The sequence below is a fragment of the Micromys minutus genome (genome assembly GCF_963924665.1).
Source record: "Micromys minutus genome assembly, chromosome: 30".
NCBI lineage: Eukaryota > Metazoa > Chordata > Mammalia > Rodentia > Muridae > Micromys > Micromys minutus.
In genome coordinates this window covers 22,400,557-22,423,777 of record NC_137965.1, presented here as the reverse complement: position 1 = coordinate 22,423,777, position 23,221 = coordinate 22,400,557, and the positions used below count along the sequence as shown (strand labels likewise).

The window sequence follows — 23,221 nt, the reverse complement described above, 5'->3', positions numbered from 1 at the left end:
CATGAAGAAGATGCTGTGCAGGGAAAGGATGCAGAGATCAAGAGAGCCAAGCTGGACCATGGCCTGAGACGCTCAGTGCTAGGAGACTGTCCTTCCTCCTATGAACAAAACCAATCACTTGCACAGAGCTTGGCAAGAGTCCCTTTTGAGAGGTATGAAAGGCTGCAGAGAGAAAGATGGCGAAGCAAGCCAGCACAGACGACCTCAAACTCATGACCCACGACCCCTCCAGGGCCTGTTCTACCAGTGGACTTGGGAAGGCTCCCTCAGAATATCCCTTTACTTATCTGAAGATGCCAACTGTGACTTGGATTCAGGTTCCAAGAGTATACTGTGTGCTTTCGTGCAGCAAGCTCTGTGACAATGCTATTTGGCATTTAATTTTCAATTTCTATTTTTTTTCCACAGAAATATTCTTCAGACGGCAGTGAGTTAATGAAGAATCTTTTTGGGTTTGATTTGTGGCGATAGCTGCGTCCCTACCGAATGCTTGCCTTGGCTATCTACTGTGGAATTTTTTCTAGCAATGCTGGAGCCTCTGTGGAGGAGAAAGATAAATGATAATATACATTATTATTGTCTCTTAATAGCTACTGGTAAATAATACAACATCATCTCTGTTCCGGTCCAGGATGCCCAAAATAGTTACTCTGGAGTAAAAGCAGAAATAGGTATCAGAAAATCTGCTTCAAAAGATTTCTATATTAAGAAATCTCTATAAAAGGAAACATAGAATATGGAAATAAATAAATCTGGATATAAAAGGCTTTAACATTTTAATAACAATGACTCAGCAAAATTATTAAATATCCCCTCCCCAAAGACATCTACATCAAGTGTCCAAATTCCATGAGTGTTTGAAAGGCCGCCTGACATGGTAGCATTAAGGGCACAGAAAAACTCAGTTTAGTAAACGTTTAGTCCTGATGTAGAAAAATTGATCTTGATTCGGGAACATCAATATGAACACAGAACCCCCAAAACAAGAAGGGAAGGAGAGAGTGGGTTAGAGCAGTTGCAGAACTGGTCATGAGAGTTTGGGCCTGCTGAGGCTGGCTTCACAGATGCAAGAAATATCTGTGAGCCAAGAACAGAGATGGCTTCTAAATGACAGCTGCAGAAGGCATGGGAGCAGTTTGTCCCCTGGGACCTGGAAAAGGAATTTCAAGTTCTCAACAATACAACGGGCCGAAGAAGTAAAGGCACTTAACGAATCGTGGTGTTCTGTGAACCAGAACCAGCCACCGTCGTTCAGAGTTCTAGATCTTACTGATGAAGTCAAGACCCTGGTGAGCATATCTCTAAGTTATTGAAAAGCCAGGCCAATTGTTGCCACCATGTGATAGTCAAGATTTTCCTAGACAAGGCTATAAAATTTCCTGGCATGCAGCACTCAAGGTGAATACCTCTGACCCAATTGATGTTTAAATGACCTGAGAGCAGCCTCTCTCTAATGATGCCACATCGCTACATGTCACAGACACCAGAAATGACATCTATAACAGTGTGAAGACCCACACTGTTTCCCAGTGAGTCACCAGAGCTCAGAGAGCTGCTGGGGATGGTGGGCCAGTGGAGGCTGTGGAGGGTTGAGCCCACACACTTTGACCATGCAGAGGAGACACAACCAGTTCTCAGGAAGGCTAGTCTCAGGCCAGCAAAGACAGCACAGCGGTAAGCACTTGCCTTCAAGACAGCCAATGAGCACTCCAATCCTGTAAGTTACAGGGTGGGGGGGCGGTACCTTATCCCCCCCAAACTGCCATTTGATCTCTACCAGCATGCCTTGTACACACACACGCACACACACACACACACACACACACACACACACAAAATCAATTAATTAGAACGGATATTCTTTAACATCCTGCAATGGAAACAACATTAAGTTGGTAGTGTCAGAATATCCTGACCCTTCGAAGACAAAAAAGCATAAAATAATCTGCAATGGTAGAAACACCCAGTGGCCCAACAAAGATATGTTCTTTCTTCATGTGATACTAGGAAGTAAATGTCTGGCCTAATTTCCCTACTCCTCCATCACAGGAGTATTATACCATTTCTTTTTATTCCCACTTATTTATTAATTCACTTTACATCCTGATTGCACCCCACCTTCTACTCCCATTTCCCCCTTCCCATCATCCCCTGTCTCTTCCGATAAAGGAGAAGCCCCTCTGGGTTATCACTCCACCCTGGCACATCAAGTCACTGCATGACTAGGCACATCCTCTCGCCTTGAGGTCAAACAAGGCGTCCCAGTTAGGGGAATGAGATCCATGGTCAGGCAAAAGAGTCAGGAATAGACCCCTCTCCTGTTCTTGGGGGAACCCCATGAACACCAAGCTGCAATGCACATCTGCTACATATGTACAAAGGGCCTAGGTCCAGCCCTTGTATACTCTCTGATTGCCCACTATTGATTAATAAAGGATGGTGTTCAAGAGCTACACACAGAAGACAATGGAGTCAAAAAGAGAATACATCTGGATTCCTAGTCACCACATAGAAGACCATCTGCTAAGTGCAATGGGCGTATTGTTAGTTCAATGGTCTTGAACCAGTGGAATTTTAGGATTTGGTTATTGTCAATAGGGTTGGTGAACTGGCTGGGGGGTAAGGTGCCTGCTGCCAAACCACCTGAGTTAGATCTGAGAAATCCATTTTATATACAATTAAAATGTAATTCATTAAAAAGCCCAATAAGACTCAGCCCTCTGTCAGCTGGAAGACCTATTTCCTGGCGAATTCCTCAACCTCACCCCAAAGTGCGGCTGGCTTCTTTCACCCAGGAATCAGAGTTTCTCTGCCTTATTCATCCTCTTATAGAGGTACCTCAATCTCCCCATTAGTGACTCCCTATTCGGTCACTGCCACCAATGAGTTCCTCCCCTGATGCTCTCAAGACAGCTCTTGTCCACACCAGATACACAGGGCACTCGGGAACCTCTCTCATAAAGAAATACACCAGCTACCCCAGATCATCCATTCTTGTTCTAAGCTTTCTAGCTTCATCTTTTGTTCCTTGGATACAGTGTAATGACAACGATTCTATCTTTACCTCATGATCTGGTTTGTTTTCTGTTGCTGTGATAAGCAACATGACCAGAACTAAGGACAGGGTTATTTGTCTTACACTTCCGGGTCATGCTACACTTCCGGGTCATGCTACACTTCCAGGTCATGGCCCTTCACTGAGGGAGGTAAGGGTAGGAACTCAAGCTGAATTACAGCCTGGAAGCATGTAGGAATGTGCCTGCTCAGTGACTCCTACCGGCTGGCTCTCTAACTCAGCTACCTGTCTTATACAGAGATGGTCCAACTGCATTGGGCTTGGCCTTTCTAAATTTATCAATAAGAACAATTCCCCACAGACACAGCCACAGGCCCATCTGTCTGGACTTCAATTAAGGCTCCCTCTTCTAAGATGTGTCCAGTAACCAAAACAAAACAACAAAAAAAAAATGAATACACATTACTACTAAATATCATTAGTAAAACCCATTACTATTAAATCTACCAACATGCAATAGTCACATTCCAAGATCAAAAACCTTGTGCCTGTGAGCAGTTTCCTGTGTGTTGAGTTAGTCACATAAAAGTGAGAAATTTTCTACCCTGGAAATCAAAGACCTGAGCTAGCAGACTGCTGTGGGTCTCCATGGTCCTGATGTAGCTCAAGCACTCTCTAAACGCTGTGTGTGGACAGTCTCTGTCATAGTCTCAAGGCCACCCTCCTTTACCAAGGGCCCCAGGTCTCCCCTTTCTGGCAAATACTCACATATCACAATGTGCCGTATTTTACCATTTATATTATTCTTTTTAAAAAAACCTAAGTCCCCAAGGCTAGGAAACAGCTCCACTGATAAAGCACTTGGCATTCAAGCATAAGTACTTGGATTTAGACTCCACCAGGACCCACGTAAGCCAGATGTGTTCATGTGCACCGAAATCTCCAGGGCCTGTTCCCACAGGGAGATGGGAGGTAGAGATGGGCCAACCCTCAGAAGGTCACTGAACAGCTAGTCTCAGGGCCATAGCAGCAAACAAGAGACCTTGTCTCAGATGGGGAGGAAGGTGGGGGGGTCAACAACCTAGGGGTCCACCCCCTCATGAGAACCGCATGACTATATTCACAGGAACACCCACAAACATACATGGTGGGTATTTTTTAAGCAAAGGAGATCTCACCATAAAACTTGTATGTATTTAAAGTACAGTCTCTGTATGTATTATTGTATGTATTAAAACACAACCTAGGAGCAGAAAAGAAGAAGTCCCAGTAAGTAAGACCTCAATTGCTTTCTTTTATAAGTTGCCTTGGCCATGGTGTCTTCTCATAGCAGTAAAGGAATATGTAAGACAGGAATGTATATCTAATTAGACTTTGTAAAGAGCTTTATTTTTTTTAAGGGAAAATATTTTATTTATTTCAGCGACACTCTCCTATTATCTACGTGTATTTAAAATTGTCATCTCAAGAATGAGAGGGAACCCCTAATGTTCCCATCTGGACCACCTCTGTCACCCTAGTGATCTGGGTACCACATTCTACACTCAAGTCCTACCAATTGCTTCCAGGTCACCTTCAGCCTGTGGTATCTGCCCATGGCAGTCGTGACCTTCATTCCTCAGGTCAAGCAACACCCTAGGAGGCCTACTGTCTGCATAGGAAAAGGACTCTCTCTTTCTATCACGGGAACATGCAGACATGGCCATGCTTCCCCGTCATTTCTTCCAAACTTGCCTTGGATAAAGGACCTCCTATGTTCGAGAGAGGGAGGAACAGGAGTCATGGTACAAAAGGTAAGCTAATGCCAAGGAGGGGGTCTTGGACTTTAGTAACTATACCCCCACTGTCAGAAGAGAGAAAAGCAAGTGTTACTTACGGTAATCGTTCTCGCTCGGTGGAAGAGAACAAAAGGTCAAGAATGTGTTAAAGTGCTTCATGCAAAGCAAACTTCTAATTAGTATTTGGTGCCTGTTGTGGTCTGATAAAGCCACATCAGCCCACAGTGATGTAGCTTCTCCCTGTAAATCTGTTTCCGGAGGCTGTAATGTCAGACCTCAAAGGCATGATCTGGACATGACATATCTAATGAGTCCCGTGTAGGTGTGTCTCAAAAGGCAGGGGTTTCTTCCCTGGGTGTTTGGGCTCTACTAGGCTGAGTCCTCATTTCTGCTTCCTGGCCCTCTATCTCCTCAGTGCAAGTAGGGGCCTCTGCACCCCAGAAAGCGCAGTTCGAAAGCATTCCCTACAGTTCCCTGCTCTAGGTGTTGACTGCAGAGGTCACTGTGACATCTTTAGTGTTCTAGGGCTTCCCTGTGAAGGACAGAGCTGTGTTTAGCAGGAAAATTTGAGGGAGGCCAAACCTGCTAGTGAATGATCTGGCGTGAAAGACCAGGCAGCAGAGCCTCAGCCCTGTTCACATGGGAGCGGGCATTTTATGTGGTGGATGTCTTTCAGTCTATCATAATTTTGCGTCCTTTGATTATCATGATGATAAATGAAGCATCCCTCCACAGCAGGAAGGAGACAAGCTTCATCAAGATGGAGTATTTGTGACCCATAAGCTCTTAAGGGGGTTTGGGGAAATCCTCAGATCTATTTAAACGAGGAATGGACCATTTTTTTGATTCCACATTGGACTTGTCTGTAAGCTGCAGGGTCTACTATGCAGGTCATTTCCCTCCTACACTAAACAGTCATTTTCTTACCTAGGAGATAGGGTTAATGATATAATTACCATACTTACCTCACAGACTCACGGGAATGAAATAATTTATGCAAAACGTTTCACACAACATTTGTAATGCATTAAGTCTTTATTAACTGTTAGACAATATCAATGCCACGCTACCCATCCATCCCTCACTTCCCTCAACAAAGGGATGAAAGTCAAACAAGAAACAATAGACGGAGATGTCAGGCTAACCACAGAGCATGCTGTGGGTCCCTGACACAATTCATTCTCCTTTCCTTCCTCAAACACTGTCAAGTTCAATGTTGCTGCTGAGGGCTCCCAGCACCCGGCAGGTCCATTGCAAGAAGGAATGAGCAGACAGAGGGGGAGGGGGCCGAAAACAGAGGATCCAGTATCTGCTGTAATTGATTTTCTTCAGGCCAATCTCAAGAAGCCGGGGTGGAAATGGAAGTCCATTTAGCTGACTTGTAAACTCTGCTCTTGACCTCGGAGAACTGGAGGTCTTTGAACTCATCTGGGTTTTTAGGTCTTTGGCCAGGAAGGGAAATTTCTCGCTGATTTTTCATGCCTTGAAAATGAATTAATTTTCTAAATGGAAAATTGAAGTAATTAGGTTATAGATTGAGTGACATTTACAAAGGTGAAAAGCTGGGAATTTTACATCCTTTATTAAGCACTTATTAGGTATATTAAGCAATGCACAGTAATTACTTTTTTTCTTCTTCTCCCAAATGTGATTATTCCTTTCTGGCTGGGACAAGCTCCATCACATAGGATCCAGTAGACCATGACCACTCGACTCAAAAAGAGCCAGGTCACACCACTGCACTGCCGTTCTTCCCAGGATCATCTTGGCTGAAGCAGCGAGAGCAAGGCAGTGTCTCAAGCAGGGCACATAAGAGGTTGGTTGGTTGTCACAGTGCTGCTGTCTATGAGCATCCATATACGCACAACCTCCTTCTGTCTTGCTTCAGTGAAACAACTTATCGGATTAGGAAGTTGACTCACTGACAGAACCTACTAAACATCATCTAAACTCTTCTCCAGTCCTTGAGCCTACAACTGTGTGTTAGTCCGCATTGTATAACTGAAACGAAAGGCCTGAACTAATCAGCTTACAAAGAAGAAAGGTTCACTTAGGCTTACAGTCATAGAGGTTTAAGCTCCTGACTGAATAACCTTGCTCCTTTGACCAATGAGGTTTATTGGGCACAGAAGGACACACACCATGATAGGAACACGTTACAGTGAAAAAGTCTTCACTTGATACCAGCTTAGAAGGGAAAAGAAAAGGGAAGGGGTGGTGTGTCAAGGGTACTGCGCCAGGACCTAGCTTCCTCTCATTAGGTTCCCCTCCTGAAAAGCCCCAACCATCACTGGAAAACAGGCCAGTACCAAGTGCAGAACCGAACTATAACGAGCAGAGAGAATATCAGATCCAGCCTCTCATCTTTGCGCTTGCATTCTGGAGGGGAAACAAGAAGGCACAGGGAATGAGAGCTGTTAGTCAGCCCGAAGGCCGCTGCCGTGGCAGGAAGAGGTGATTATAAGGAGAGGAGAGGCGCTGTTTTCATTTCAGCTGCGGGGGTGAGGGAGTCCGGCAGCTGCCAAACACAAGCGCTTCAGATGAAGGAACTGAGAACTCTAAGAGCCTGGGGCAGCCCGGGGTTTCTCAGGATCACCAAATAGGAGTGGTCGGACTGACTCGCTGGAGGCTGGCCAGAGTCCTGAGAGGAGAGTGGTGGCCAGTCACCGTAAAGACTTGTCTGCCTGCCTGAATATGACAGAGAGTGATGGAGTTCGTAACAGGGGAGTTCACAGCAAAGCAAACAAAAAATAACAACAAAGCAAAAACAAAAACAAACAACCACAAAGCCCCATGGGTACCAGGGAAAATCCTCCGAGTAAATTGGAGAAATCATGGCTTTGAGCTTGGCCCCTTCTCTGTCCCCTGAGGGACAACACCTTGGTCTTAGCTCTAGATTTTTGGGGTTTACAAGAGACAAGGGCAATGGGGAAAGTAGCTGCCATAGGAACAGGTCAACCTCTAAAGTACTGACTGTGTGCTGAGACCCAAGCTCCGGCATCCCAGGTTCAAAGCTTAGGCCATTGAGTGCTTTCAAGCTTCCATGTTTGTATCTGAAAAGATGAGTGATTGCAAAGTTATAGGATCTTAAAGTGACTCCCATGAACGCACTGCTCCACAAATGCTGCCGTGAGTAGCTTCTAATAGACTTCTTTCTACACGTGTGTCGGTGACCCGCATCTCAAACTCTGCATCTGTGTGCCGGCTCCTTGACTCCCATCACAGCCCCTAGACATGTTCTGCTATGCCACTGAAATCCACAAAGCTCTGCCTCTGCTTCCTGATACTCAGTGGCTGTCACCATGATCTGGTGACACATAAGACAGACATTTTCTCACCAGTCATATCAGAGATGATGTCATATCAGAGATGATGTCATATCCAAGATAACGTCATATAAGAGATGATGTCATATTGGAGGAGACATCATGTCAGGGATGGTGTCATATCAGAGATGATGTCATGTGCTTTCAATGTGTAGAGGACAGGCATATGACTACATATCACACAGTGGCAGCAGAACCTCGTCAAAGAATTATCTATCCCCCAGAACCAAATATGCAGCAATCAAACCACTTGGCTCCACTCTAGTGAACTTGTAAAGCCCTGCCCTTCACAGCATCTGTGCCAACATACCTACTCCAAATATTCTCTACTGTCTGGTTTGCCATCGATCTCAGCAACTCTGACTCAGCTCCCAACTCACAGTGGCTATGTCATCAAGTGAGTGGGAGATTATCAAGCAAGCATCTCACAGGAACATTTCCAGCATACCACTCCTACTGAAACTCTGTAGGCCAGCATTCTAGGAAGCTGACTTCCATATCATGAGCCTTTAATCACCTCTTATGGTTTAAGGACCTTGCCCTCCGAATGCACAGGATAAGACAGAATCACTTGGTGCAAGTTCTTATAATTATTTTCCAGGATAACATTAAGAGGAAAACACTGTATATTCTAATCAAATCCCTCACAAACGTAGCCTGTTGATTCAGCTACTGCTGAGCCCCAACATTTAGCCCATCTCTGCCTCCTGGTACTTGGTGGCCAAACGTGCCACCACACTGCTTTTCGACAGGAATTCTGGGGTTTGAACTTAGGTCCCCTTGATTGTGCAGCAAGCAATTTACCAATGGAGCCATCCCCCCAGCTCTGGTCCCTGCCCTTTCCTGTCAGCTTGTCCAGAACTGTCAATACCCCCTCCCTCAGGGAAAAGTATTAGCATCACGCAAAGAGAAAATAAGGTGTCTGAAGGAACCTGGAAACTAACGAGTCCCATGAGGCTGAAACACAGAGGAATCAATACAATGTGGATAAAGGTAACATTGTAAAAAGAAGCCAGATGCAAGACACACCGGTAGAGAGGTCCCCACCAGCCTTCACCTCCCCAGGTCACACCCCCCCACCCCACCCCCCCCATCCCCTCAACAAAGCTAGGACTGGCCTTAAGGAAACATGTTTGAATTTGCCTTGTCAGCTCATCTTTGCTCCCGTGCATGTGTGCATGCATGTATACTCCTATATATATGCACATGCGGATGAAAGCCAGAAAACTAAGACCCTGACTGGCCAGTTCATCTTTGCTCCTGTATGTGTGTGTGTGCAAGCATGCGCGCATGCATGAGCAAATGTGAGCATACTCCCAGACACGCCTATGGAGATCAGAGGTGAAGTACCAGCGTTGAGATTATAACTACACACCACCCCACCAAGCTTGTTCTGAGGTTTCTGAGGATCGGACTCAGGTCCTTGTGCTTCCCTGACAGGCCTTTCTTCGGCCTGCAGTTCTATATTCTACAACAGAGTTCTGTAGACTGGTCTGCACAGACAGCACAGGATGCCTTTCCAGGGTGAAGGGGCCTATCCGCTCCTTCCAAGGCTGGTCCTGTCTGACAGTTTTGGAGCTCCATCTTCACATGGTTGAGAGAGGTGAAGGGGAACCACTTTTGTCTCTTCCTCTTTCCCATCCCACTGGGGAGGCTGTCTTAGGAACTGATCTAAACCTAGTTACCTACAAAAGCCTCAAAATACCATTAGATACAGGGCTGGACACACCCCCCACACACACAATAGTCTTTAAAAAAAATAACCAGAGGAATGTTACACGATGTATTAAAAGGGCAGATAGATATTTCTGTTGAGTTCTTCCATCATCTTCTAGAACAGCGGTTTTCAGCCTTCCTAACTCTGTGGCTCTTTAATGCAGTTCTTCATGTTGTGCTGGCCCTCGGCCATAAAATTATTTTCATTGCTACTTCATAACTGTAATTTTGCTTCTGTTGTGTAGAGGCGGTTCTGACGCTAAGGTACTGTTTTCCCAATTGGTTTTTGATCTGTCAGTAAAGAAGCCATGGACCAATTGCTGGACGGAAGGAATAGGCGGGACTTCCGGGTCCTGGGTTGGGGGGGTACACTGATGTAAGGGGTGGGGGAGGTTTGCTATGCTTTGGAAAGAGGAGAACCAAGCAGCCACGTGAGGTCCTGTGCCTGCTCCTGTGGTCAGGGATGTTTAAGAAGAACTGAATGTATCTTAGCAACTAAAGTTTAGGGCAGGTACGAGGTATGGAGATAAGAATATTGCTAAGGGCACACTTTTCCAGATGAGAGGTAGTAGTGCCCAGCAATTATGCCCAAAGGCAATTTATCTGTAAAGGAACAACTCTGTGTGTGTCTTTTCTCCATGGATTTGAAGGAAGCCGGGTGGGGGCTGGTAGAATTGTCCTTTCCAGAACCTTAGGCAGGGTAGCTAAAACTACATGCAACACTGTTACGAATCATAATGTACATTCCAGTGGTCTTCGGGGACCCTTATGGAAATGTTGTTTTAGCCCAAAGTGGTTGAGACCCATAGGTTGAGAAACGTTGCTCAAAACATTTCTGTGTCGTGGTTTGGCCTGGCTAAACATTTCTGTCGGGCCCCATCCCTGTCTCTCCCACCCACGGCTCTTTCTTGCCGACCTTTTGTTTCCTCATCTATCAAACCAGAGACAACAGCATCTCCTTTTTTGTGAGCAGTTGCTGTGGGGTTTTGGAACACGACAGGCATCCGTTTGTATCAATCTGCCTTCTGGATTACAATGGTTTCCTTTACATCTGTCTAAGGGACACCGCCATTTTCTTGGTGTAGTTCATCTTGACTACCTCTTAGGGGCAAAGTCCTTTGGCTGAACTAATTTATGGTGGTGTGTTTTTCTGGTGAATATAAGTCATTAATTCTCCAAAAGGCATCTGGTATTTTGTGGGGGGTGTTTGGGGGTCAGTGTTAACCTAAAATGATTCAGCAGTTTGTAAGTTTATGCATGTCCAACAGTTAACGGGACAGAGGGGGAGAAATGGGGATTTAGGTTGATGAGAAACCAGCCTCCTGGGGTCAGATGCTCCCAGCTCTTTGCTCTGCTCAGCCTCTTTCTCTGCTACTGAGGTTGAAGATGGATGTAACTCCTGAGCACTGGGAACCAAAGCTCCCTATGTTATCCTGGTCTGCCCTGGCCTCAAAGCACACCTCTGTCAGCAGGCTCCATTATAGGCACACTAGTGCATCAATGACCTCAATCCCCATGCCCTACAAGGACCCTCTCACCCACATATATAGTGACCTGCAGCGACCATGGAGCCATACACTTTGAACAGTGTATCAGCAAGGAGACAAACCATCTCAGATGCCTTGAACATGTAAAAGTTTCTCTTGCCTTCATTTGTCCCCCATCAGCCCAGGAAACATGGTTCATCTCCCACAGGGATAACTACAAAAGGCCAAAGTCCGCCCTCGACATGTGACTTGGATGTTTCTTCTGATGATGAATCTGCATGGGTCCCTCCTAGGCAAACATGGAATGAATCCTCACATCTGTCACTCAACTCCTTTGCCATTTTGTGCAGGTTATTTCCCCCAACCAATCTTAAATGTTAACTTCTAGCAAAAAAAAAAAAAAAAAAAAAAAAAAAAAAAAAAAACAATGGGTAAGGACCTTCCGCCAAGCAGAGAGAGCTGGACTTACAGTAGGCCAGTGCTGATCCAGCACCAAGAAGTTCTGGAGGTGAGAGGGCTTCGGTATGTGAGTGCTGGCCACAGCCCATCTCCTGAAGGAGCAGAACAGCTGAGTCCTGTCCCCAATCCCAACACCGAGTCAGCAACGTATAACATTCTGCCCTGAGCCCGACGCATGCTACCACATGGTCAGGCACCATACGGTCAGTTTTCCTATAAAGGCTGCATCTTTACATTTTTTAAAAATTGCATTTATTTCTTTATTGGAGAAGGAAGGCATGTGTGGAGTTCAGAGGGCAACTTTCAGGAATTGATTTTCTTCTTACACAGCTGCCGATTCCGGGAATCAAACACGAATCCCTCTCCATCTCAGGAAGTGTCTTTACCGGTTAAACCATTTTCTATCCCTTGGATGCACCTTAATATTCTCATGAGTTCCAGTTCAATGGTCCTCCTAAACCAGGCAAGAATAAAAGGAGTGAAATTGGTAGTTTTAAGAGGCAGAGATATAATAAAGCAAAAACCTGTATGCAGTTCATGCTGCTGAGGGTCAGCCCTGGGCAACAGAGGCCCCCTGCCAGCCCCTACCACACTGTCCCCCTGGGGCTGCAGCTGTCTGTCACTCCCTTCACAGCATGGGGCAGACTCAACCACCAGAGCACTAAGCACACTGGCTCTCTCTGCTCCTCAGACTAGAGGCTGCAAGGTAGCACCATGAGCCATGGGGAAGCACATAAACCAACCCCACTGTGTATGAACACAGAATGGATTCTGCAGGAACCCTTCACACACGAGGGAGACGGAGAAAACGGACTTATTGCTGGCATCTTACTAGCAGATCAAATTATATAATTTTTTAGTAGAACAGAGGGAAATTGTCAGGGGTGGGGAGAAGCACATCCTATTCCTAATCTGTTCTGCATTGATTTCTCCATGACCTCCGGATTGGATCAGTCGTTCCAAGGACTGAGACACCCAAGTGCAGGCCAATATGCCGTAAGCCTAAGAGGGGTGATGGCAATGTAATACTTCAGAAAAAGATTCTTGGGGGGGGCATTGGACAATGTCAGCTGCTAATCAGTCAGCAGGTCCTCACTCTAGAGGTCCTGGAGCACAGTCCCCTTTACCCCCACCGGAGAGGGCCTGCCACTTTCTGCCCACAGGCGATCTCTCTGAGACCCTCAAGCTGGGAGAAGAGACAGGGCAGGCAAGCCTGTCACTTCAGAGGGAGTGCAGACACCCTGCAGTGATGTCACCAGCCACAGCAGCTCTGAGATGTCAGGGACCAGCAGCACAGTTCATCAGCAAGCCGGAAATGTGACAGTCTGCATGCACAGCGGAGACAAGCAGAGCCCCGTGGATTTGTCGGGAGGAGAAAAATAAGGGCCTGAGGGACTGTTTCCACAGAGGCTCTGATGAAGGCTGAGCTGGGAAGAGGGAGTTTGGCCTGGTTTTCGACAGAGTTGTAAACCACGCATCCTCAGCTCTAACCAACAGCCTGCTCCCGACAGAAAGGAAGAAAGGAAGCTCAGTGTTGAGAAGAAAGCAAGAAAGAAAATTAAAGAAAAAATATTTTTCACTAACAGAGTTGGGGGAATTTTTTCCATAATACCCAAGATGTAAATGTAGAGAAATGGGCACTTAGGGCAGCAAAATTAGTGCAATGCCGAGCATTTCAATGTGATTTGGAAGTTATGGTGATGGTGATCTAGATTGAGAGATGCCCAGGGCATCAGCCAAGCACACTGGTGGAGTGTTTGTAAGGACACTTATCAAGAGAGACTTCAGGAGAACAACCAAGAGAGAAAGACTCTCCGTAAATGTGAGGTCCACACAGAAAGGGGAAGGAAAGGCCAGTCAGCATGCTACCCAGCTCCCCAGTGAGTGTGCCACCACCGCCATCAGACTTGGCCTTCTCCAGCCTTCCCACAGAGGCTCACACCAGCCACTCTCAAGGAAGCTGCTGGGTCTTCAGTTTGGGACGAAGTCACTTCATTGTCTCTCCTTGTTCTGAGGATTCCAGTTACATGGGCAAACATTGGCTGCATTCTCTCTCTCCAGCATGTGGAAGGCCACTGTTGGATTACCTGGACTTCAGTCACATTTATATGCCAATCAAATAAATTCTTATTAAACACACACAAAATATTCTGTATATTCCCTTCCAGCGACAAGATCCTTAATTCATTGTTGATGTAGAGTGGTCAGCCCTGAAACTATACATGCATAAACTACAAAAATGGGCACAGCAGGCTGCACATATATTTATGCATATATATGTTTACATATAAACACACACGTGTGTGCATGTATATGTGTGTGTATACACACACACACAAAATTTGAAGTGAGAGGAGTTGGAGAAGGGGGAGGAGGCCTTGGAAGGGGTTGGGTAGGAACAAGACAGGGGCAAGTGATATAATTATCTCTTAATTAAAATCTATAAAAGTTCTAGATGGTACACTTAGAGCAAAAGCATACACACTCTATATGTACTCTGCTCCTTCAGAGACTCCTGGATAATCGTGATCAAAGTGCTTATTTAATAGATGAAACCATCAGAGGTCTGTCTGTCCTGCAGACATGTGCACAGGACAAATGGAAAGTGTCTGCTGTCTCCGTCCATCCATGGGACAGTGAAACCAATCACTTCACATCAACATAAGGAGACAGTGGTATGGAGAGAGGATTGCAGCTGAAGTAGAAAGAACATCATGACCACAGAAGATCCTACTTGTGCCACGGAAGTTAACATGTGCATATGCATATGTGTAGGACTCTACATGGGGAGTGAAGGCTCACATCAGAACATGGCCACGGCCATCTTTGATGACTGTGACTGAGAAATCTGTCTTTTCATGTCTCGGTGGGGTTCACATCTTTAAAGAAAATTTCTCCCAATGCTAAGCATTAGACACTGAGCAGGGCCTGCTGATACCAGTCTGTCACCTGGGATACCTGGGAGGCTGAATCTGGATGATTGCAAGTTCAAATCCTGCTTAGATTACAGTGTGAACTCAAGGTCACACTGGGTTACTTAGTAAGATCCTATCTTGTCTTTTAATTGATAGTTCTGGTTTTGTTTGGTTTTGTAGCCACTCTGAGTTGGTTTTTTAGCAGGCTCCTGGGTGATAGATTATAAACAACAGTAAAAGAGTTTGGAATAGGGGTCAGGGTATATGTGAAAAACATTATATACATGTATGGAAATGTCATAAGGAATCCATAATTGCGATGACTAATATGTGCAAGTAAAAATAAAATAAATGAAGAATGTTTGGGGCTAGGGCAATGTCTTAGTGGTTAAGAATCCAGGTTCAATTCCCAGCATTTCTTTCCTTTCTGGCATCTATAGGCACTGCATAAATGTGGTGCATGGACGTATATTCTGATAAAACACCCATATGCATAAAATAAAATTAAAATTTTTAAAGTGTTACAGAATACAGTTCAGCAGTAGAGTTCTTACCTCACAGATGTGAAGCCCTGTATCCAATTTCTTGTAATGTAAAAAATAAAAAATTATTGAAGAAGATCTCAGTAGATGGAAAGATCTCCCATGCTCATGGATTGGAAGGATCAACATTGTAAAAATGGCCATCTTACCAAAAGCAATCTACAGATTCAATGCAATCCCTATCAAAATTCCAGCTCAATTCTTCATAGAGTTGGAAAGAGCAATTTGCAAATTCATCTAGAATAACAAAAAACCTAGAATCTTGAAATCCATTCTTAACAACAAGAAAACATCTGCAGGATTCACCATCCCTGACCTCAAGCTATATTACAATACAGTTGTGTTAAAAACTGCATGGTACTGGTACAGAGATAGGCAGGTAGATCAATGAAACAGAATAGAAGATCCAGAAATGAACTCTCACACATATGGTCACTTTATCTTTGACAAAGAAGCTGAAAATATACAATGGAAAAAGGACAGCCTCTTCAACAAATGGTGTTGGCTCAACTGGCACTCAGCATGCAGAAGAATGAAAATAGATCCTTTCTTATCTCCTTGTACAAAGCTCAAGTGCAAGTGGATCAAAGATCTCCACATTAAACCAGGTACACTAAAACTATTAGAAGAGAAAATAGGGAAAACCTTAGAACACATAGGCACAAGGAAAATTTCCTGAACAGAACACCAATGGCTTGTGTTCTAAGACCAAGGATTGGGAAATGGGACTTAATGAGATTGCAAAGTTTCTGTAAGGCTAAACAAAACAGCAACAAAACAAAACAGTAGCCAACAGATTGGGAAAAGATCTTTACCAATCCCACATCTGATATCCAATATATACAAAGAACTCAAGTTAGAAGCCAGAGAATCAAACAATCCTATTAAAAAATGGGGTCCAGAGCTAAACAAAAAATTCTCAATTGAGGAATATTGAATGGCTGAGAAGCATCTAAGGAAGTGCTCAACATCCCTAGTCATCAGGGAAATGCAAATCAAAACAACCTTGAGATTCCACCTCATACCAGTCAGAATGGCTAAGATCAAAAACTCAGATGACAGAAGATGCTGGTGAGTATGTGGAGAAAGAGGAACACTTCTCCACTGTTGGTGGTGTTGTAAGCTGGTACAACCTCTCTGGAAATCAGTCTAGCGGTTCCTCAGAAAATTTAGACATAGTCCTACCTGAAGACCCTGTTATTCCACTTCTGGTCATATACCCCAGAGATGCTCAACATACAATAAGGACACATGCACCACCATGTTCATAGCAGCCCTATTTATAATAGCCAGAAGCTGGAAAGAACCCAGATGTCCTTCAGTAGATGAATGGATACAAAAATTGTGGTATATTTACACGATGGAGTACTACTCAGCTATTAGAAACAATGACTTTATGAAATTCCTAGGAAAATGGATGCATCTAGAGAATATCATCCTTAGTGAGGTAACCCGGTCACAAAAGAACAGACATTATATGCAGTCACTGATAATTGGATACTAGCCCCAGAATTTCCTGAATACTACAGAAACAACTCACAGGCCATATGAAGCTCAAACAAAACAAAACAAAACACAACAAAAAAGGCCAAAAAGTGAAAGCCTCAGTCCTTCTTAGAAAAAAAAGTAAGTGTATAGCACCCTCTCATAGTGGGGTACACCTAGACCTTAAATCATTAATAATTCAAGAGCTAAGAATATAGCCTTGTGGCAATTTTTGATATTCAAAAATCATTATGCTTAATCTATACACACCAAGAAAACTCTGTTTCCATGTTATGTCTGTTCTACATGTACTTCATGCTTAAGGTAACTAGTAAGATTTCAATGCATACTATCAAACCTTTAAAAGAATCGAGTACTGACAAAAATATATTCATGTAGTTTCATGCCAAAATACTTTGTAAAAATCTGTGCATTTATCTCTTTTTTAAATAAAGTTGTAAGAAAAAAGTTAAAAATATGCCAATAATACTGTGAAAATAAATAAAAATAAAAATTATTCATAACAAATATTAAAGTATATAATATTATTAGTATTTGTATTAATTATTATAGTAAAATAATAAAAATAATAAAAACTAAACAACGAATTGTAGAAATTTAGAAAGAGAGAAAAAGAGAGAGGTATTCAGACTGCTAAACACAAATACTCTTAGTGCTACCAGGAGGTGGGATGACAGCAACTTGCATGCTGACCCAATCAATAGAAACTCTCTGGACAGCAACCTTTCTGACTTGTATGATTTCTTAGATGTATCTATGTCCTTAGGTATAACAAACACAATTTTAAGGGACAATCATAGACACACACAAGAGAGTATCATTCCCACATAACTTACAATACTGAGGTTTTAACAATGTACTGTTGGGGTGAGGCCTGGCTCAGAAGCAGAACCCGTGCTTAGCATGTGCAAGGCACGGTTTTCTAGCATCACACTCAGTAGAAACAAAGATGCAAATCTCTTCAAAGCATGATCCCTCTGTTACACAGAATAAGGGTACTCACATCTACCAAAACTAATACTTCCTGCCTGGTTTCTACATCATGCAAAGTCAAGATGCTGCTGTGGCCTTCTGGTTGCTAAGAATGTGGATCTATAAGGATGTGGAACTGTGTCCTGTCGACCAGCAAGTGATGATTGCACTGCAGACTCATAAATCACACATACACCGTGGAACCAAATGATACGCGGCCCAAATGGACTGTGTCTGCCCCCATATAGAAACAGCCCCCATGCCTACCTTTCCCCTAGACTTGAAAGCAACTCTAGCTCCAGGAAAAGTGGATCAATTTGTAGCAACCAACACCTATCTGCTTTCTCTCAGGGTCTGAGTCATCTCTGTAGCTACAATGTTACAGATGCTGGGGCCTAGGCATCCTCTCTAGCTACAATGTTACAGACAAACAGGCACAATGTGAGCTTAGAACTACGTTTGCCTGGATCAGTTCCTATAGCTGCACATTTAGATCAACTCAGCCTATCTAAGCTCCTGCTACTTCCTCCACACCCACAGTCTAGGCTGGGCAGAAACAGCAGTAGAACCATACAAGTTGGCTCCACAGCATAAGGGCATGAGAATACGGGTCCTCAGTACCCACATAAAAGCTGGAAGAGTTCATGATTTCTTTAACTGCACTGGGGAAGCAGAGACTGGTGGGCCCCCAGAGATTGTTGGTCAACCAGCTTAGCCAATCTCAGCTTCAGAGAGATCCTGTCTTAAAATATAAGACAGAGGGCTATTGAGAAAGACACCCAACATCAACCTTTGACCTCTACACGCATGCTTACACACACACACACACACACACACACACACACACACACACACACACAAGCCTACTTAAACTTAATGTCAGGGAGTAAGTTGACAATTTTCATTTATTGCTGAATTTCGTCCTACCAACCTCCTAAGAGTTGTCTTATGTCTCCATTTTATAAATGATGCCTGCAAGAGGTTAAGTTGATAGAGCTGGGCTTTGAATACAACCAGTCTGGCTCTGAGTCCCCATGCATCCTGGCAGATGTGTACCATAGCAGCTTTTCCACCATCATGTGGCAATGTTCAGCAAGTGTTTTCTGGGCATACATATGGTGAGCTATCAGCAAAAGTCAGTCATTGTCATTAAACGTCTAAGCTTCAAGACAAGAAAAGCGTGGCCACAGAGACTGCTGGAATATCTATCCCTCAGTCCCAGCGTCAGGTTATCTTCATGTAAAGGAACCTCTGGACTTCTTCACCGTAAAGAGCCCACATCTTAGTACATTGTTAAGCTGTGACGAGCACCAGGAAGGACTAGGGGACCAGAGGTCTAGAACTCTCATTGTTGTGGTCCTAATTCCGAGGGCCAGTGGAGAAGGACAGGAATTTCTGGATGTCTTCACATGCTGGCTAGATTTAACTGGGGAGGGGTCATTTTGACCTCTACACCCCAGTTCTGTACAATGGTTCTTCAGAGCATTGAATGGAGTGAGACAGACCCTCCCTCCATAACCCTTAGGAACAATTCAGATCCTGACATGCACTCAATCACTACTGCTTATCAGACAAGAAAGGTAACAGATATTATTTATCTCTCCTCCAGATTTTAATCAAACAGATTAAACAGAAGGACAATCTGGAAACCATGAGCGGTTTCTTACTCTTTTTTTTTTTTTTTTTTTTAAATAAGGATTATAAGATTGCTCCCTTCAATGGAACAGACATTTGCTGACCTCCTTCCTGTGCCTTGAAATGACAATGAATTCCGAAATCTTCCATAGACATCTTTTGTTTTCACTGGAAAACTTGGTTAATGTCATGGAGGCCACTCACTGTAGGAGTCTTTAATTATGTACTGTGAAACAAAGCTGCATGTCCCCACCATATTAGACTAGGTAGGATGCTTCCAGAGGGGCCCCCTCATAACTGTCATGAGCACAAAGTCATCCCTAGCAAACAGGATTTTGTCAAACAAAATCTGCCCAGGCTCCCTTTAGACAGCCTCAGAAATATGAGCACAAGTGTTAGATTTCTGTCACTGATAGCAGGTAGAGCGAACCCATGTGTGGGGCTGTGTGCCGCAGACCCCACACAGAGATCTCTGGTCAAGGAAGGGGAACGGCTTCTGTTGCCTCTGCTACTGGGTCTGGCTAGGTGTGTGGGTTCAGGCGAGGGGGCTAGGGACTTGAACAGGAAGGGAAACTCATTCTGCCCTCTGCTGTTGGTACTATCCTAACCCCATCTCAGCTGCTGCAGCAGGGCCAGGCTGAGCCAGCGGGAGACAGCTAGTCACCAAGGGGAGCGGGGAAGCTTCTGGCAGCAGTGGATTCTGGAGAGTAGATCTCTTTCCAAGTTCTTATGACAGAAACTCTCAGACCATGGAGTGATTCCTACATACCTTTAATTCTGGACGGGCCTCATATATTCAGTTTGGGGATGGTTCAGAGTCTGACAAGTGCTTGCTATTGGGTTGGCCTGAAGGCTTGAGAATACCTCATCTACAAGTTTGGGGGTGTGGTCTCGATTCTGTCTTGAACCTCCATGATGTGTGGTCACATCCTCATCTGTAGAGGAGGGACTTGGGGCGTGGCCTACTCAAACCTCTCTACAGGAAGCTGGGGGGGTTGTGGTCCCGTGAGAGGGGCCTGATCTCCCAGGAGACTAGGAAGCTTCTACCATCCCTCAGAGTCCCCAGGACCTCTACTTATCTCGCCCGCCGGAGAATCAGGGTACCCTTCACCACCAATTGCCCCACACCCATGTGGCTTCCTACCTCACCCCTCCATGTCTAATTTCTTTTAAGTCAAAACAAATTATTGCTCTTGCAGAATATAAAAGCTTCCAAACACATCTGTCCTTAGTGCCTCTGAGCTGTTAAAAAATCATGCAATTACTCACTTGGCATATCCCCCAGAACTAAATTCAGGAAGCACTTCAGAGCGTCATCCCAGTATAAGCTGTCAAGGCAGAGCCAGTGAACGGCCCCCAACTCTGCAGTCACCCTAAGCCAAGCTGCCAAGAGAGTGACCCCTCCAGCTCCTTCAGGCCCTGGTTGGCTGGCCTTGCCGCCTCCACTGGCTTCCAGGAAGTTACTGGAGACTGAAGGATGCTTGAAGGTCAGAGCCAGAGTGTGTGGCCACATCTTCCGGAGGAAGGAGCAATGCAGAACCAAGAAGAGAGGTCCCGGATAATGGATCAAAGATGAGTCAAGTCAGAGGCGCTTCCAGGAACAGACTCCAGCTTCCCGGCTCCTATTACCAAGCTCCATCTAAACAGAGGAACTGTGTGAGGGCACAATGACCTCACGCATGTTCTGAGCCCAAAAATATTTGTCCTGGATGCTTGGCCAGCTCTTCTCAATCCCTAATAAACTGAACTTTAAATGAGTCTTCTTTTTTTCTTTTAAATATGACAACAGGAAATGGGCTCTACAGTCCTGCTTACAAATCTGTGTTGACTTACAGGTTTTCTCAGGGTTGTCTAGGTCCTACCCAGAGCACAGGGGCCTTTGTTTCTGGACTAACTGATGAATTCTACAGAGTCTGGAAACTTCTGCAATGTGTTGGGGAATTAGTAAATGCTACTGAGAAACTGTCAGCCATGACCTTGGACAAAGAGGTCACAGATATGCCCCCGAGACCTGGAAAAAGACAAACTCACATGGAAAAGAAAGCAGAAGGCTAGATAATAGCTTGGTGGGTAAAGAGATCGGTGTAAGAGCTGGAGGACCTGAGTTCAAATCCCCTGTATCCATGTAAATTGAAATGACCCCAGGACAGGGAATAGGGCTAGGTGTGGGATCTAACTTGTAACCTCGGTGCCTAGGCTGAGAAATAAGGCAGAGACAGGTGGACACCCCTGGGTCTCTCTAGCCAGCCAGTCTATCAGAACATGAGAGTTCTAGGTCCAGGGAGAGACCCTGTCTCAAGACAAAGTGAGAAGCAATAGTGGGAGACACAGAAAATTGACCTTGGCCTCTGTACACACATGCCCAGGAAACCTCACATGCATACATATGCATACATCTATCTCACACACACATTTACATAATCACACACTCTCAGACACACACACACATACACACTCACATATACACCACGCTCACACACATATACCATGTATACCACACACACGTGCAATGAATACATATTAACACAAAAGCAACACACACAGGAACACATACTAGCACAATCACAACACACACATACAACACACACTCACATATACCTGTACTATACACACAATAGTACTGTACACATAGTTAAGCACACACATGTACATCACACTCACACACAGATACCACGCAAGCATGCACTACACACATTCATACACACACACACACACATTCTTCCTGTACTAGAAAGACCTTTATGTGCCTGCAAGAACACGTACATAGCAATACTTGTTTGAGCAGAGAGAAGAAGGCAACCTTCCTTTCTGTCTGTGGTAAACAGGTTCTCAGAGGACATAAGCTCCCCACATGCTGAAACCCAGAAGCAACACTGGAAAACATGATAAACAAGCCTTGAAACCATGATGAGTTGTCACATAGACATGGCTCTGTAGAGGAAGGGAAATTTCAGTTCGTACTAACGAGGGACTACTACATGTTCATTTGTCTCATCTAAAGACAAAATACATAAAAAAATAAGATGTTGACACATTCTCAGATGCCCTTGAAACCATCAACATGTCTATGAAAACAAGGATGTTTCCAGAGTGCTAGAGATTGTTTGAGACATTTACTCAGCAGTAAATGTTTTCCTGAAGTTTGTTTTCCATTGATGTCCTAGACAACCCTACCGTTCAGGTAGTGCCACGGCAAACATCACAGTGGCCTGCATGAGTTACTACAATTTCTTCACTGACACACTGCACAGCTATCAGCTTCCCTAACATGAAGAGAGGTCTGGCAGACACATGTGGCAACAGCGGTTGGTCATACAGCCAACATTAATAACATTGATAACAAAAGCATTGTGCATTAGCCAAGATTCCCCAGGGAAGTAGAACCAACAGAATGGAAAGACACATGATAGAGGATAGACAGACACACAGACACACAGACAAACAAGTGATACATACATACATATATATATATATATATATATATATATATATATGATAGACAGATGAAACATATATACATATATGATAAATATTAGAGTTAGACAATTCATACACATATATTTGATAGATGATAGATAGATAGATAGATAGATAGATAGATAAATAGATAGATATGGAGTGGACAGGTGAATACATACATGTGCACATACCTGATAGACAGATCATACATGCATACATACATGCAAAATAGATACAGACAGACAGACAGACAGACAGACACACACACACACACACACACACACACATAGAAAAATGTAGGATGGCAGACAGGCTCCACACAGTTATCAAGTCTTGCCTTGCTATGACTCCTACCAATCACACAGCACCTGAATTGACCTTGTCCTTATCAGGAAATTTGAGAAACCCAA

At 44.3% G+C, this 23,221-nt stretch overlaps 1 protein-coding gene across 2 annotated transcripts in view; it reads right to left on the bottom strand.

Annotated features, from left to right (window-relative positions):
* Window positions 1-23,221, bottom strand: part of LOC308439646 (polyadenylate-binding protein 1-like) — a gene marked incomplete at both ends in the record, with an annotated part of 498,229 nt that overhangs the window by 296,092 nt on the left and 178,916 nt on the right. For both annotated transcript variants that reach the window (XM_080941560.1, XM_080941559.1), the window contains one exon: window positions 9,191-9,217. The remainder of the gene's footprint in view (window positions 1-9,190; window positions 9,218-23,221) is intronic.